Source organism: Lepisosteus platostomus, chromosome 3, assembly GCF_059453375.1.
Source record: "Lepisosteus platostomus isolate fLepPlt1 chromosome 3, fLepPlt1.hap1, whole genome shotgun sequence".
Classification (NCBI taxonomy): domain Eukaryota; kingdom Metazoa; phylum Chordata; class Actinopteri; order Semionotiformes; family Lepisosteidae; genus Lepisosteus; species Lepisosteus platostomus.
The window spans coordinates 69,879,738-69,894,427 of NC_142613.1; the positions used below are offsets into that span (position 1 = coordinate 69,879,738).

The 14,690-nt window shown below is 35.6% G+C and overlaps 2 long non-coding RNA genes across 3 annotated transcripts in view; one reads left to right on the forward strand and one right to left on the reverse strand.

Moving 5' to 3' along the window:
• Positions 1–10,088, reverse strand: part of LOC148675369 (uncharacterized) — a 50,251-nt gene extending 40,163 nt beyond the window's left edge. For both annotated transcript variants that reach the window (XR_015935501.1, XR_015935500.1), the window contains exons 1-2: positions 9,850–10,088; positions 9,457–9,539 (exon numbers count right to left, since the gene is read on the reverse strand). This is a non-coding gene — a long non-coding RNA (uncharacterized LOC148675369). The remainder of the gene's footprint in view (positions 1–9,456; positions 9,540–9,849) is intronic.
• LOC148675370 (uncharacterized) overlaps positions 1–14,690 on the forward strand; it is a 32,714-nt gene that overhangs the window by 1,429 nt on the left and 16,595 nt on the right. The window lies entirely within an intron of this gene.

Below are 14,690 nucleotides of genomic sequence, written 5' to 3' on the forward strand. Positions count from 1 at the left end.
TTATAGCTAACCAGCATAGAGATTCAATCTAAAAAGGTTCACATTGATGTATAATTTATCCAAAACATACAGTACTTGTGCCTAGTTTAGTCATTGACAAAATGAGTGATTTCTCAACCGACACAATAAGGACTATGATTTCAAAGTTACAAAGGAGTGAGTGCTGTCTGCACAATGTACAGTATGCTACATATGGACATTTGTAATAATAATATTGGTACAGTACATAAAAGAATCTCAAATAATCAATTAAGTTGTGTCCTGGAGAAGCAGAACACTATTATCAGTGAATATTTGTAATAAAAGCATGATTAGAAAATAATATAAAATAAAGTTCTGGAATGGTAGAGGTGACAAATGAAGCACAAGAATGTGAATCACAAAAATGAAAGCAGTGTTCTCAGATTAGAGAACTGTGACATGGCCTTTGTGTTTGTTTTACAAGACATACAGTATCTGTGTAAAACTTGAATGAATAAACCCAAGTACAGAGCAAAGACCCATTATTTCTTATTGTATTATATTTAAATATACTGTACTTTACATTATATCACGATTATGTGCGTTTCATGGAACAGTTACAAAATAATTAATGTGTTCCATTATGGAGAAGTATCATTTATGTTTCACATAATCTGTCACACTTATTTTTTCTGCCATTTGCTCATAGCACTTGTACTTTAAAAGAAACCTAACTTTTACAGTAGAGCTATTTTCAGCGTGGGGAGATTTTTTCCTTAAAACCTATGATTATATCTTTATTAATGGCTCGGTGAAAGTAGAAAGATGTTTTGTTTGATAGATCTAACAAATAATACATATTACAAAGAAAGGCTCATCTTAAACTTATTACAGGCAGAAATATCAGTTACTTTTTTAAAGCCCATGCTCTGTCTTTGGTCTCCCAATGCATATCCTAATTCCATATGCAATAAATTATTGCTCTAAATCAAAACAGAATGCCAGCTTTTTATCTGAATATTAACTAATGTCAAGAAAAGAAACTTCTAATTTAAAGCAAATCAAAGTTACCATGCCAAGGTCTGGACTGAGGTAGACTGAGTATTATGTACAGAAGATTTTATCTGGTTTTATGGGTACTTCCATGAGGCATATAAAACATTTTGCCTTTAGATGATTTAAAAACTATTTATCTTTTGTAAAACCTTAATTTGCAGGTCTGATACAGCCAAGCAGCAGTCATGATGTTTTAGTGACAGACAATAAATCTAAGCGATGGGAATTTTGACAACTGGCTTTGAATGTACGTTTACACACACACACAGTACACGCAGACATGAAACAAGATTCACAATGAAGAATGCCTGCTTGTGTATGATAATATCAACAGTACGCTAAGAGATGAGGCAAGTTCACACCAACCGTACAAGATCAAGATGGATTGCGATTCATGGCAGCACAAGCCCATAATTGTCTAGCCAATCATAGGACAGCAACTGAATTGACTTCTTGGTTGATCCCCGTGAAGGTATCTCAACGTACACATTATCCCAGGACTCCTCAAGACAGATTGTTTTTGGCTGCAATCGCACAGACCAAACTGTCAAACTCATATACAATAGTACACAGCATACGTCAGCATGCTTCCGTGCTGTATGAGATCGAAAGTGGCCCCTCAAAGTATCCACCCCCAGTCATTGAATATGTACTGAATATGGTTAAAAAAACAGAACCATATTGGCTGAACTTCAGTATGAATGTCTAAGATCTGCATGTATGCAGGTTGTGAGAAATCTCAGCAATAATCTTTCTTTAAAAATGGAAATCTGAGGCGCGAGTGTGTGGGTTTTATCTGCTTGAGGAAATGGCATTTATGTGACTGATGTACATTCATTACCCTTGTAGTGAATGTGCCAGTTTCCTAGAGAAAAGGATCTTCTTTGCCTTCAAGAACAGAAACCTTTACGTGTTTGATTAAGCTGAAGTGAACCTCTGTCCCACTTGTTGCTTTTCTTACACATTGAAAACAACAACAAAAAAACATGCATTCCTTCTCATTAAACCAGCTGTGTAATTTTTTTTATTATTATCACTTTTACCATTTATGCTGTTCTCTTTTTTTTCATTTTCTTTTCAAATTCAGAGCCTTTCATAATACTACTCCCAATGTCCTAGACTAAAGAACTTCAAGTATTTCCCTATTAAATTAATGTTAGACTGTTGTGCACCTTAACAGCAGGCAATAGACATAAATTCACTGTAAAGTTCCATTTTAGGTTTGTGGCTTTTACAGCTCAGGAGGTTGACCTGTTAAAAGCACAGCAGAAACTCTTAACATTTAAAATGCATAATTTAAACATACTCTCAATTATTCTTTTAAAATTCAGTGAATAGAAGCCTAAGGAGTTACATTTCTTGAAAACAAAATTCCATCCGTACATTTTTCCTTGAAGTTTGAATAAATATGGATCTGTGTTTTCAGAGCAGGTTGAACTGCAGCGCACAAATAAATGACTAAAAAAATACATTTGTATGTTCTGCAAAAGGTTAAAGTGAATCAAAAATCATTTCAGGATAAAGAAATTAAATAAACCAATTCACTTTTACAATATAACAGCCATAGAAGGACAAAACATTATATGCCCAACAGTAAGGAACTTCATAATTCAACAGGATTAATAATGTCCACAGCTCCAATTTTTAAATCAGCAATACTAATTTCATATAGAAGGAGAATCTGAATTGATATTTTACACAAACAGTGAGATGAGCCCCTCTGGGATATTTTTAAAAGGCACTTTTCCATGCAAAAGACCAATACCTACCATCTGCAAATATTACATCAATCCCTACACAGAGATTTAAAGGCCCTACATTATTAGTTGCTGTTCCCCACCTTTGCATGCACATCTTAAGAAGTAGTTTATTGTAGTGCCTGTGAAAATGGCAACCGATGATACATCAGAGAACGACAGCACAGTGGTATAGTCATTATCATAGCTGCTTCTCAGCACTGTGGGACTGGGATCAATTCCTGGAGTGCTGTCCGCACACACTTTATATATTTTCCCTGTGTTTGTGTGGATTTCCTCCAGATGCTTGGTTTCCTCCCACAGTCCAAAGACATACCGGAAGGATAATTGGCTTCTGGGAAAAGTGGCCCTGGTGTGACTGTGTGCATGTTTGCGTCTGTGTGTGTCCTGTACTGGACTGGCATCCCCTCCAGGGTGTGTCCTGCCTTACGCTCTGTAGCTTGCCAGGATAGACTCTGGCTCCCCTACAACCATGGATAGGATAAAATGGTCAGAAAATGGAGGCGTGGACATACAGTATTGGAGATGAGCTGGCCACCTTCTGGAACATATATGAAACATTTAAGTTCATTTTCAGTTATCTGCCACTTCAATAGTAATATTCACACTGCTGATGACCTTGTCATCTTTGGAGTGCACCAGTGGTATGGTACAAGTGGTTCTCATAAACACAATGACAGAACTGACCTTCAGTTCACACTGTGGTTCAATTTCTTTTTAACTGAGCAGAATCTTCTTTAAACCTGGGTTACAACACAGCTTCCAGTTCTTTATCTGTCATCTGTTTATCTAGCTTCTACTGCCTCAACATGCAAGGTATTAATTTGGTGTTCAGTGCCTATTATGAGTGGGCTGTCAATTTAAATTCCCAGTACAGTCACCAACATTGTACAGTATGTTCCATTGCATTTGCTGAGAGCTAACCTGTGATGTACTTCTGTCATCAATCTGGCAGTGCTATAATAACATGCTTATATGTCATTTACAATAATTTATATTAGATTCCTAAACTACATAATTTACACAACACTGCATACTGTTAAGACATGGTCATACAATTACTGAGTTCAAAGATGTTGTTTGACTTGTTGATTAAGTCTAGAGAAACAGGGAATTCTGAACAAAACATGATGATAAAGATCAGACTGGTTTGTTTTCTGTCATGTACTGTACCTGTACATTTTATATATAAACTGTAGCTCTGTATCTACAGTACCTACCTCTGTCTTTAAGGTTGTAAATAATGGAAACAATGGAATTGCAGAGGTATAAATAAAACAGCAACCACATTGAATGTTTCTGAATATATAAACTTCTCGTACCATAACGTGACTGAAACAGTAGACAAAGATGGCCAATTCTTTCTGCTGCCTCATTTGTTTACTTTGTGTCTTTGTTTTCTTGACAAACTCTCTCTTACATTTCTAACTAGCTAAACCTTTGAGAGCTGTGTGTAAAAGAAAAAAAACAACAACAAAACTTTCAATCTGTAGAGCTAAAAATATTCTGTGAAATAAATCAAATTTAAAGTGTTTGATTTAGTTTAAAGCACAATTCAACTTATCTTATAGTGTGTACATGCTCCACCATGACATTACCCATAAAAAAATGCTTACAGACTCCAAATAGAATGTACTCACATGTAATGACAGTGCTGCTAGCTCATTCAAGTTTCACCTCTTCCTGTCCATGAATAAAACACCCCTCTCAACTCCGATACACAATGATTTAGACTTAAAGAAAGGCTAGGGTGAAATTTTAATTGGTTTCATATTCTGGTTTTGAAATTGTTTGAAGACAACTGCTGGCAAGGAGGGGAAAAGAAATTGAGCTTAAAAAGTGTTTTTCGGCAACTTCAAACTCCCAAAAAACGATACAGCCAGGACACCAAATTAGACCAGCGTTTCTTTCTGTGCTGACAACATCTCAGTATCAGGGGATTGGTAAAGGTCAAACAAGCCTAAATGGAAATATATGAACAAGATTTCCAATAAAAATGCTGGCTCTGACCAGCATGGAACAAGGAAAATGAAAACCAGGTGGGCATCACGTATCATGTTCAAAATTATAAAATGAATACCAGATTACAGTCTTGATGCAAATAGCTTTAATGTGCTACTTAAAGATACAAAATGAAGATAATATAAATTTAGACATTATTTCTCTATAAACATGGACCGTATAAGAGGAACGTGCCAAAAGAAAGATTCCACTTGGATCAATCCATTTGTGGTGTTACAGTATATCCAGCTTTCATGCTAATATTCTACAAATGGAACCTTAACGTTAGTATTACAGTATGTTAGCTTACCAGGTCTTTTATACAATCTATAATTTTACTGTATTAAAACTAGTAGTATTGATAATAATTTAGAAAAGTTATACTCAAAAGAAAAAATATTATTGAAATTCATCTATCTGAACTATTTAAGTGGTTATGCATTTACCAGGAAATATGCTCCTACTAGGATTCAAGATTATGTTACTTCTCAACCAAAGAAGCTTAGATGTCAGAGGGATCAGGAATAGTACTTCCACAAGAGTTTTTGTTTCATACTGATCTCTCTCCTCCCCCCATGACACTGTTATTTTGAGCTTTTGAGTTGTACAAAGTCAGATGTTGCCTCTGTCACTGACGAGAGAAAAATACATGTGTTTCTTTTCTTCATGGAGGAAGCAGTGTTCTCTTACTTTCAGAAGGTAAGCCAAGTAAAATATGTACTGCACAGAATCATTTTCAGATTGTAAATGTTATTTAATTGTAAATTATATATCCGCAAAGACTGAGTAATGTAGATAGGGGATCACACATTAAGTAGGTAGTTGTGACTGTGGAAAGATTATGTATAACATACTGGGAATGCAAAGAATTTATAAATAGATAGTGGTTGCCTTAGTGTATTACTTCATTCATATAGAACATTTCAATTTTCTAATACTGTATATTTTAGGCCAATGTCACAAAAATCTGCTTTCACAATAGGGAAATAGCAGTTAAATTATAATTAATGTTGTTTAAAATTAATCTCCAAAACCCATTTACTGTACTTGTATCTTTCAGACTTCTTGGTTCACCTGTGTGAGCCACTACAAAAATGTTATATTGTGTATTACAGTATATTAGTTTAACCAACCACTTCCTAGATGCCAATATCCCCTTCTTTGCTTCTGGTATTGATTATATTACCAGAAAGGTTTATTAAGTGGGCAACCATTCTGCTAGCCTGGCTTCAATGGTGCTTTGCCTACAGTACTACACTAACAGTAATCTAGCTAACTGCTGCAAAACACATAGTAATACAATAGTGCTGATAATACTGCTTGATATAGAAATGTATAATTAGGGCTTGCATTCAGAAGTAATAGAAATATACTATTTTCATTTAATAATGCACATATCCTGTAGCAATACGTCGAGAAAATAAACCGATTGTGTTACAATGACATCATGAAAATTACGTTTCATGCCTGCTGATACCTAGCCTGGTTCATGTTTTCTGAGCTCCTGACATTAAAGGAATTCTAACATCATTTTTTGATTTCCAGTAACCTAAGCTAAATTTTCCAATTTCGATAGTCTATTAGCTTTAAAATTACCTGTTACTGCAGCTTTGTTACGGTATGGTTGTTGTTAAGTAGACTTTGGGTACCTTTGGGGCAATTTGATATATTTCCTTCACACTTCTATCAAAGTTCACAAGAGGTAACAGCTTATTCCATTATCAAAGTTTGAACGTTTGCTGTGCAGTATCAGTTATCACTCATTGCTTATGTGTTAAAACATGTGAAGTGAGTTAGTCATAGAGGAAATACAAATTTGGGTTAATTGCTCATGTTTCTATTTTTGTTTTCTTATTTAGAAGTGGATCCATGCATTTTTCGCTACGCATGGCTAAAGATAATAAAATACCGAACCCCCAACAGAGCAAAGAAGACGGAAGTCAAAAATGACCATGGCCTTGCTTAAGGGTATGAATGAGACATGAATTAGTTCATCACATCCGCGTTACTTAGGATCTTTCCTTTCAAAACTTCATGCTTCTCATAAGAAACAGCTCAGAAAGCTTCTGTAAAAATAACTGTGGAATTATTGGGGAATATATGACTTTAAGCTGCAGAACAGTATACTTGGAGTTTTCTAGAGCAGAGCAATACCTGGACACTTAAGGGAAGATGTATAAAAATGAGTGCATCAAGGTTTCATCTGTACTGACAGCAAAACTGGGAGAAAGGTCAGTGTTTTGCATCATATACTTCCATTAAAGGATATAAAACACCTTTTAAGAAATGGCACCGCGAACTGAGGTACTGCAGAAAGAGACAAGAAAGAGGACAAAATTAAATTTTGTCCATGGAAAATCATTTCTGAACCAGCATGTCTACTGCCATCCCACATCAAATCTCACCTCATCAAAGTAAATGTCTCTGAGAAGCTGATATAATTGGGAGAGCCACTTTTAAAAAAAATTCTGTTCAGACGAGGAAACCATGAAAGCACCCAGAAACCACTCTGAACCATGAAGTTCTTTTAAAAGAGCAATAGGGGAGTGTTTTATGGAGAAGTGAAATAATGTTTGGGCTCCACAGCTTTAAGAGGAAACAGAGGGAAACCAGGTGAGAGGCTGTCAAAATGCAGTGCAGACTGACAGAATTAATCCAAACTTGACGGATGAGACGGCAAGAACTTATTATTTCAGTAGAGCTTTGTTCATTAAGCCCTGTTTGTGGAAATCTACAGAAATAAGCATCCTTGCGTCAATGTTTAAATTAGTCACAACCAAAAGCAACCAACAACAAAGGGAAGAATATTAATAGAAATACTTCAAGCACGTTAAAAGTACTGTATGATCTTTTCTTTGATTGTTTTTAACCTCAGATCCTGCATGTTGGCAGGCATATTTGTTACTTAAGCGAGAAACTGTAATTTAAGAATATAACAATACTATTATCTTTTAATTTAGAATATGCCTACAAAGCCTAAAACAGTAACTATTAATAATAGCAATCAGTTAAATAGCTGTGCGCCGGTCCACTTTTATCTGTAATTGTCCTAGTGTTCAAACTTCATATCGTGACATCCACATATATACAAACTGCTTTTCTTCCTTGTTTTTATATCTGCAAGTGTCCTTTAAAACTTAATGTTCTGTAAATTTAACCATGGCAATTTTTAAAGCTTTTGATTTGGCTTCAGTAAAAATAAACAGAGCTTTTAAATAACTCAATTACACAATTAAGTGGACTGCATTATTAAACCACTGTGACCTACATGTTGGCACTAAAGTAAACTATGCAAGTAACTGGCTAGTTTATGTAAACACAGTGAAAATAACTCCCTGAAACTCTCTCTTTACAGTAGCTGCGACAAATCCCAAAGTGCTTGGGCCTGTGATTAGAGCTGTTCAACCTTTAGGATAATAAAGTGGAACTACCGCTCAATCTAATCTGACAGTAAATCACATTTTACCAGACCATGGAATAAGTTGGCCCTCTGAAGGCCAGCTATTCCTTTTTATACTCTTTATTTAGGGAATACAATACATACAGTGCACACACAGACACTATACAGTACATGGAACAAGTAAAGGTTTATTCCATGCTGAAAAGAGAAGAAAGGAAACACAATGTTTTGGCTGTGGAGCCTTGTGTGTAATGTACTAATTTTCAAAAACATACATGTACATTCGCAACATACGTTTTTGCTTGACAGGTATAAAATCTATAAAAAATCATATACTTAAGAGATACATTTTTGAAAAAAAAAATGAAAATGAAATTTTAAAGTGCCAGTGATATTAACACATTAGTTCTGCTAACTTCTGTTATTTTCAGTCTGAGGAATATTGTTATATCATCCATGTGATCTTGTAACTTTTCGGTAACATACAGTAGGATTCTACAATTGCTTCTTTGTAGCGGCGCCATTTAAAAGCCAGCTAGTGTCTTGTAAACAGATTAACCTCATTTAAGAATATTGTGTTCGGAATCTGTCACACTGCATTATAAAAAAAGATCTCTACAGTCCAGAGAAGTGTGCATGCACTTCAGGGTGTAGAGCATGTCCTACACATTCAAGCTGAAATAACTCAACCTTTTTAGTCATAAATAGAGAAGACTTCAAATGGAGCTAAACATCCAAGTCTTCTCTAAGGTACTGAGAAAGTCAGCCCAATGAATTTCTTTAGATTCAACAGTGATACCAGAGGACATAAGGGGAACTACAGTACCAAACAGGCTCATTTGTAACATTTCTTATATTCTCAAATCAAATCATGGAATTGCAGCTAAAAGTAATTTAGAATTTACATGATTACGTGAATAACATGATTATGTGTTTGCTATAAAAGCAAGACAGTTGGTTAGTTGGTTCCTATTACTGTAAATGAGTCCAAATTATTCTGTTGACCTCAGGTGCTGTTGTTCTACAGTTTATTTTGTACTGGACTGCTGTAATATTAAACCTACTGAAGCTGGACCCCTCTGATAGTGCCTCTTCCCCTTCAGACAGTCTAAAATACAATAAAAAAACATCCTCCAAAACATTCTACCCCTGTGAAGAGAATTTGCCATGGCTGTTTTCAAGCCAATGGTCTGGGACCAGGATGAAATGATGAAAAGAAAGTATAAACATAGACTACCATTGCTGCAAAGCTTCCAATCTGAAAAACAAACAGCAACTTACAGTAATTACACCGGGAGACACCATTAATTGAATATGGTACCGTAACATCATCCTTCACCAGAGAGTGTTGTCATGTACAGTACCTATAAGATAGAAACAAAATATTTTACAACACAAGTTCCAAACCTGAAAAGATTTCATATTCAACAAACCATTTCCAGCATGATAATGTCACACCTTTTTTTAGATCATTTGGGGGGGAAACAAGAGGTTGTAAAACATCACATAATGTTTTGTTTTTTTTTAAGAATTAAAACTTCAAGGTCCAGTAATGAGGTTTAATGAATTATTTTAAAATACACAACCAAGTTGTCTTTTGGATCACAGTAAAGACTCCTGTTCCGCACAAGAAAAATGAATAAGAGCACGCAAGTTCCTGGGCCAGGTACTCACCCATCAAGCCAACTTTTTATTTAATTTCAAACTTCATATACTGTAGATGGCTGTCACTTTTCAGCTACAACATTAAGACTTTATTGCCTCTTTCCCTCCACCAAAATAGCTGTAAACCTAGCGTGGTGGAAAGTGCTTTATGAATCAGTTCAACTTGCAATCATTGGCAGTACACTATGCTTAAAAATTCAACACTATTTTTAGGCTCTCATACATGCTCAAGTTTTCATTCCATTAAAAAACACAGCCCAAAACTTTTATTTTTTAAAATAATTTATCTTATTTTTTCCATCTCATTTCAAGTGAAGAATTAGGATTAAGAAATAGTCTCTAGTCTACAATATGCTTAAAGCAAGCATGAAAATATTAACATAATGATATCTTTCAGGGATCTGTTTTAGACAAACAGTGATAGTTTATGTAAATTGAAATAAATGTTGTACTCTTAATTAATAAAAGACAAAGATTTTCGATAATAAAAAATGCCATTGCCAGTATATTTCTTTAAAATTTCCTTTGTTTCATGATCAAACAGATGAAATATCTACATCAGTCTAGTTCAAATACTTCTGCTGTATCATTTCCTGCAGCTGCCCCTAATTTTAATGATAATTAGATTGGAATAAACTGCCACATTGGTTGACCTCTGTATATTGTTGACTTAAGATGGGAAAAGTATTGCCTTGTTTATTTGCTTCTGTAATTTCTACCAACTGAAGAAATATCTGCAGCTCTTACACAGAGCAATCAGGGTGTATTCTGTTTAGCATGCATCATTGCATTACAGCAAAGCTAGGACTAATGGTATTTAACTCATATTCTGCTGTGCTAGAAATTGTTGTGGATCTCTCAAATGGGGTTTGTGAAATTCATAGCTCCACTCACACAGTGCCTTTGCACAGTTTTCACATGTTGTTGCTTTAAAGATCTGAAGTAACAATTAATATTTGCTGTATGCACAACCTACCCTACATATTCAAAGCAAAAATAGAACAAAAAGAAAGATGTGAACAGATATTTAATCTAGTTATTGAAAGAGAAACATCAAATTGCATACGTTATCAAACTTTTCGCTGTTGCAAACCTGAATTAATTTACAAGCACAGAATTACTGTAACAAGCCCTAATAATTAAATAATAGTGTTTAACCTTATTTCAGATGAATTACACCTGTCTCTGTAAGGTCTCGCAGTCAGGTAGTTAATTTCAAGCAAAGAATCAACCAGGACGAGCTTTCAGAACAACTCGGGGAAGATGAGTTGTAAAAAGTTGTAGAAATAAAAAAAGAGTATACAGGAGAGTATATAGGAGTGTTTTTCCCCACAAGAATAATGTAATAAACAATAAATGATGTAAATATGTAGAGTTAGGGACTGTAAAAGTGTAAACCTTGCCCACGTGGCTTTTCCCAATAGAATCAATGGGATAGAACAGGGATAAAAACCATAGGGAAAAGATACACGTGTGTGTGCTTCAAATATAGCTACCCAAATAGAGTTCTGAGGATATCTGTTATAACTCAAGGTGATATTTTCCTAAATAATGCATCTTATAGAGAAATTACTTGTAAGTAGAATTATTTAATGAGCTTGAGATATGCCCCTAACATATACAGTTCAGTTACAAACACACTACATAGAATGAACTTATAACCCATAAATGAAACAATTAATAGAAAGAGATAACTACTCTTTCCTATCGCTTTCCGGTTGTGGTCTTATCAAAACCAAGAAAGTTATTCACTGTTTTAGGGCACATTTTGTTCCACACACCGATCACGCGTCAAGTATTTACTGTATTTCATCCTATGCTGCACGGATGTGCATCAGTGCACCCATTATGTTACAACTTTTCCACCTTTCCTGAACAGTTAGTTTTCCTCTGCTTTGCATCCTTGATGAGTCTCTTGAATGTTCTGTGTATATAAAATGAGCATTTAAATTTACACTGAAACCTAGGAATTGCATACACTAAAGGTCATGACAAATTATAAATGTTGAGAAATGAAGGATACCTTAATGATGCATACACAGCATATACATGCGATTTGATTCAATAGATACTGTATGTACAGTAATTAACTAATAAGGACGTTGATGCTAGGTTAACTAGAATGATACTACAGTCCGTTTAAGGTGTGTTTAAGGTGGATTAACATGCCTAACATGCCATTTAACATCATATTTACATTTCAAATAGGCAAGTGTGAAAATCTCATTTAGTTTATAGTTTGCACATTGAATTGATTTCTTGGGCTTTGGTTTAAGATTCAGTATAACGCCTAATAATAAAAAAGCAAACATGATATTACATGTGCAAATCTATACTAGTGTGCTTATTCATTATACAGTATACTACCGTGCCTCAACCTCTCACATGTTACAGCATCACTAGTGAACGACATTGATCAATAACGACTCTTTTACTCTACAAACATTCATTGAGAAACCTACACCAGAATACAAGTGACACCCAAGGTCTTTTCAAACTTCTGTTCAAATTGGACCCTACCTTTGTGTTGTCCCAATGTGACATGGTCGAATGAACATGTTTCATTCACACTGCAAATTCAACAGAAGGGTTCAACAAAGGGGCATAGAAACAAGTACTGTACATATTAACCTGGAAATAGCACTTGACATTCGAATAGGTAGAAAAGAGAGATGGCTAGTCGGCATTTGTTTCAGTAGTTAGTTCAGAACATGGTTTCATGGCTTTCTCCACAGTCCCACAATGTTTGTGAGGCACAGTGCCTCCCATTCTCAGTTTTAAATGCACGTCAACCTTTCCACTTATGTGCTCTGCTTCATGTGTCTTTGCTGATTTTAAGTAACCTTGGGTTAATTTTGTGAACGCCCTTGAGGATTTTGAATACTCATATCTGGTCATCTCACAGTCTTCTCTATTCAAAACTAAAAAGGATCAGTTCCTTCAATGTATAAGTATAGGAAACTCCCTTAAACCCCAAAATGTATCCAATTGCTTTTCTCTGGATGGATTCCAGAGCAGCAACATCTTTATCTTGGTCACCATTATTGTACACAGTATTTTAAATGACGTTTTACTAGTACACGGTACAGTTTTAACAGAACATCCCCTGATCAAAATTCTAAGCTGAAATCTACACAAACATTCAGTTTTCCTTTTTAATTGCTTTCCTGCATTACATGAGGTATCCAAGAGTTTTTCACTGTTAAACATCACCTGCTAGATATTTGCCCGGTCCTGAACTTGGTCTTTTTGAATTTCTATTATGTATTCTACATTGTTTGCTTGACTTGACTAATTAGCTAGACAAGATAAGATCACTTTATTGACCATATACAATTTCCTGCATTCAGAATTCTTTTTTTCACATTTGCTCTTGACAGCTCATGAGACACAGACAGGGAGAGAAGCTTGGGGTCAGAGCTCAGGGACCTCCTTCGTACAGCACCCCTGGAGCACTTGGGGTTAAGGGCCTTGCTCAGGGGCCCAACAGAGTAGGATCCCTTTGCCAGCCATGGGATTTGAACCAGCAACCTTCCAACCACAGGCACAGAGCCCTAGCCACAGGGCCACCACTTCGCCTTTGTAGAATCTAGATCAGGGGTCAGCAACCTATAGCATGTGTGCCATTATTGCCATATAAAGGGATTTTTAATGTCAGGTACAGTACAAAGACAGTGGCATATGCAATAAAAATCTAATATGCCACAAAGACATTAAGGTTAAAAATAATAAAAACTATTCTTGGCTGTTCTGTAATTCTCTAAAGATGCTTCCTCATAAAAGCTCTGTGGTGTAAAAAAATTATTCACTTAAACCACTTAGTTTATTTTCGGCATTATGTTTAACGGGGCTGGCCTTTTGTTTTCACAGGAAAGCTCCAAATCCATGCTGCTGATAACATTTTTCACACTTTAGGGTAAAGTCAAACATTTTGGACAAAATGAAGGTTGCTAAGAAAGTAAAGGTGCTGTAGGTGTTTCCTTTTGGAGAGATGGATAAGGATTTGTGCTGTTTGTTCTTCGTGTTGTCAGAGTGTTGTCTGTTGCACATCAAGTGTCCAACAACATGTTCAGACAAAACACAACAAACACTTCAACGATGAAGGAAACAAGACTAAGTCGATCAAACAGACCACAGTGAGGGACGGGAAACAAAGCAGTGTCTTTACTAATTTCTATGTCATTAAAAATCAGGCCACAGAAGCAAGTTATACAACTGTACAATGTGTTATGAAAAATGGAAAGTATTTACAGGTGGGGAATAGAAGAGATTTTTCATAGTGGTATGGATGTTTTCTTAATTGGTTTGCCCAAAAAAGACATGATCATCTCTAGAATTAAGGACTTACCTGTGTCTGCTAGATCGTTGGTGAGACTCATACAGTAAGTGAAATGGCTGAAAATGTAAATAAAACAACAGGCGCGGGTGTTAAAAAATGTAAAAGTATTTAGTGTTTCACTTGGCAAATGCATGGATACAAATGACAGTGTCACGATAAGAAATTCTAGTTAGTTACTGTGACATAATAATTTATAGTAATAATTGCTTACACTTACTGTATACACAGGAAGCACATTTCTGGACACTCCACTCAAAGCGCTTTACAGGTAATGGGGACTCCCCTCCACCACCACCACCAGTGTGCAGCCCCACCTGGATGATGCGACAGCAGCCATAGTAATTCAAGAAGTGCTGTTCTACATCCATGGCACAAGTACAGGGGAAGATATAGCTTATTAATCATTTTTAGGAAAGAGGAAATGACATCAAGAAAATATTTTCTGTGATGATTGGCAGTGACTCTGATACGCCCGGGACCAAACTTGTGGAATTCAAAGTTCTGAAATCTG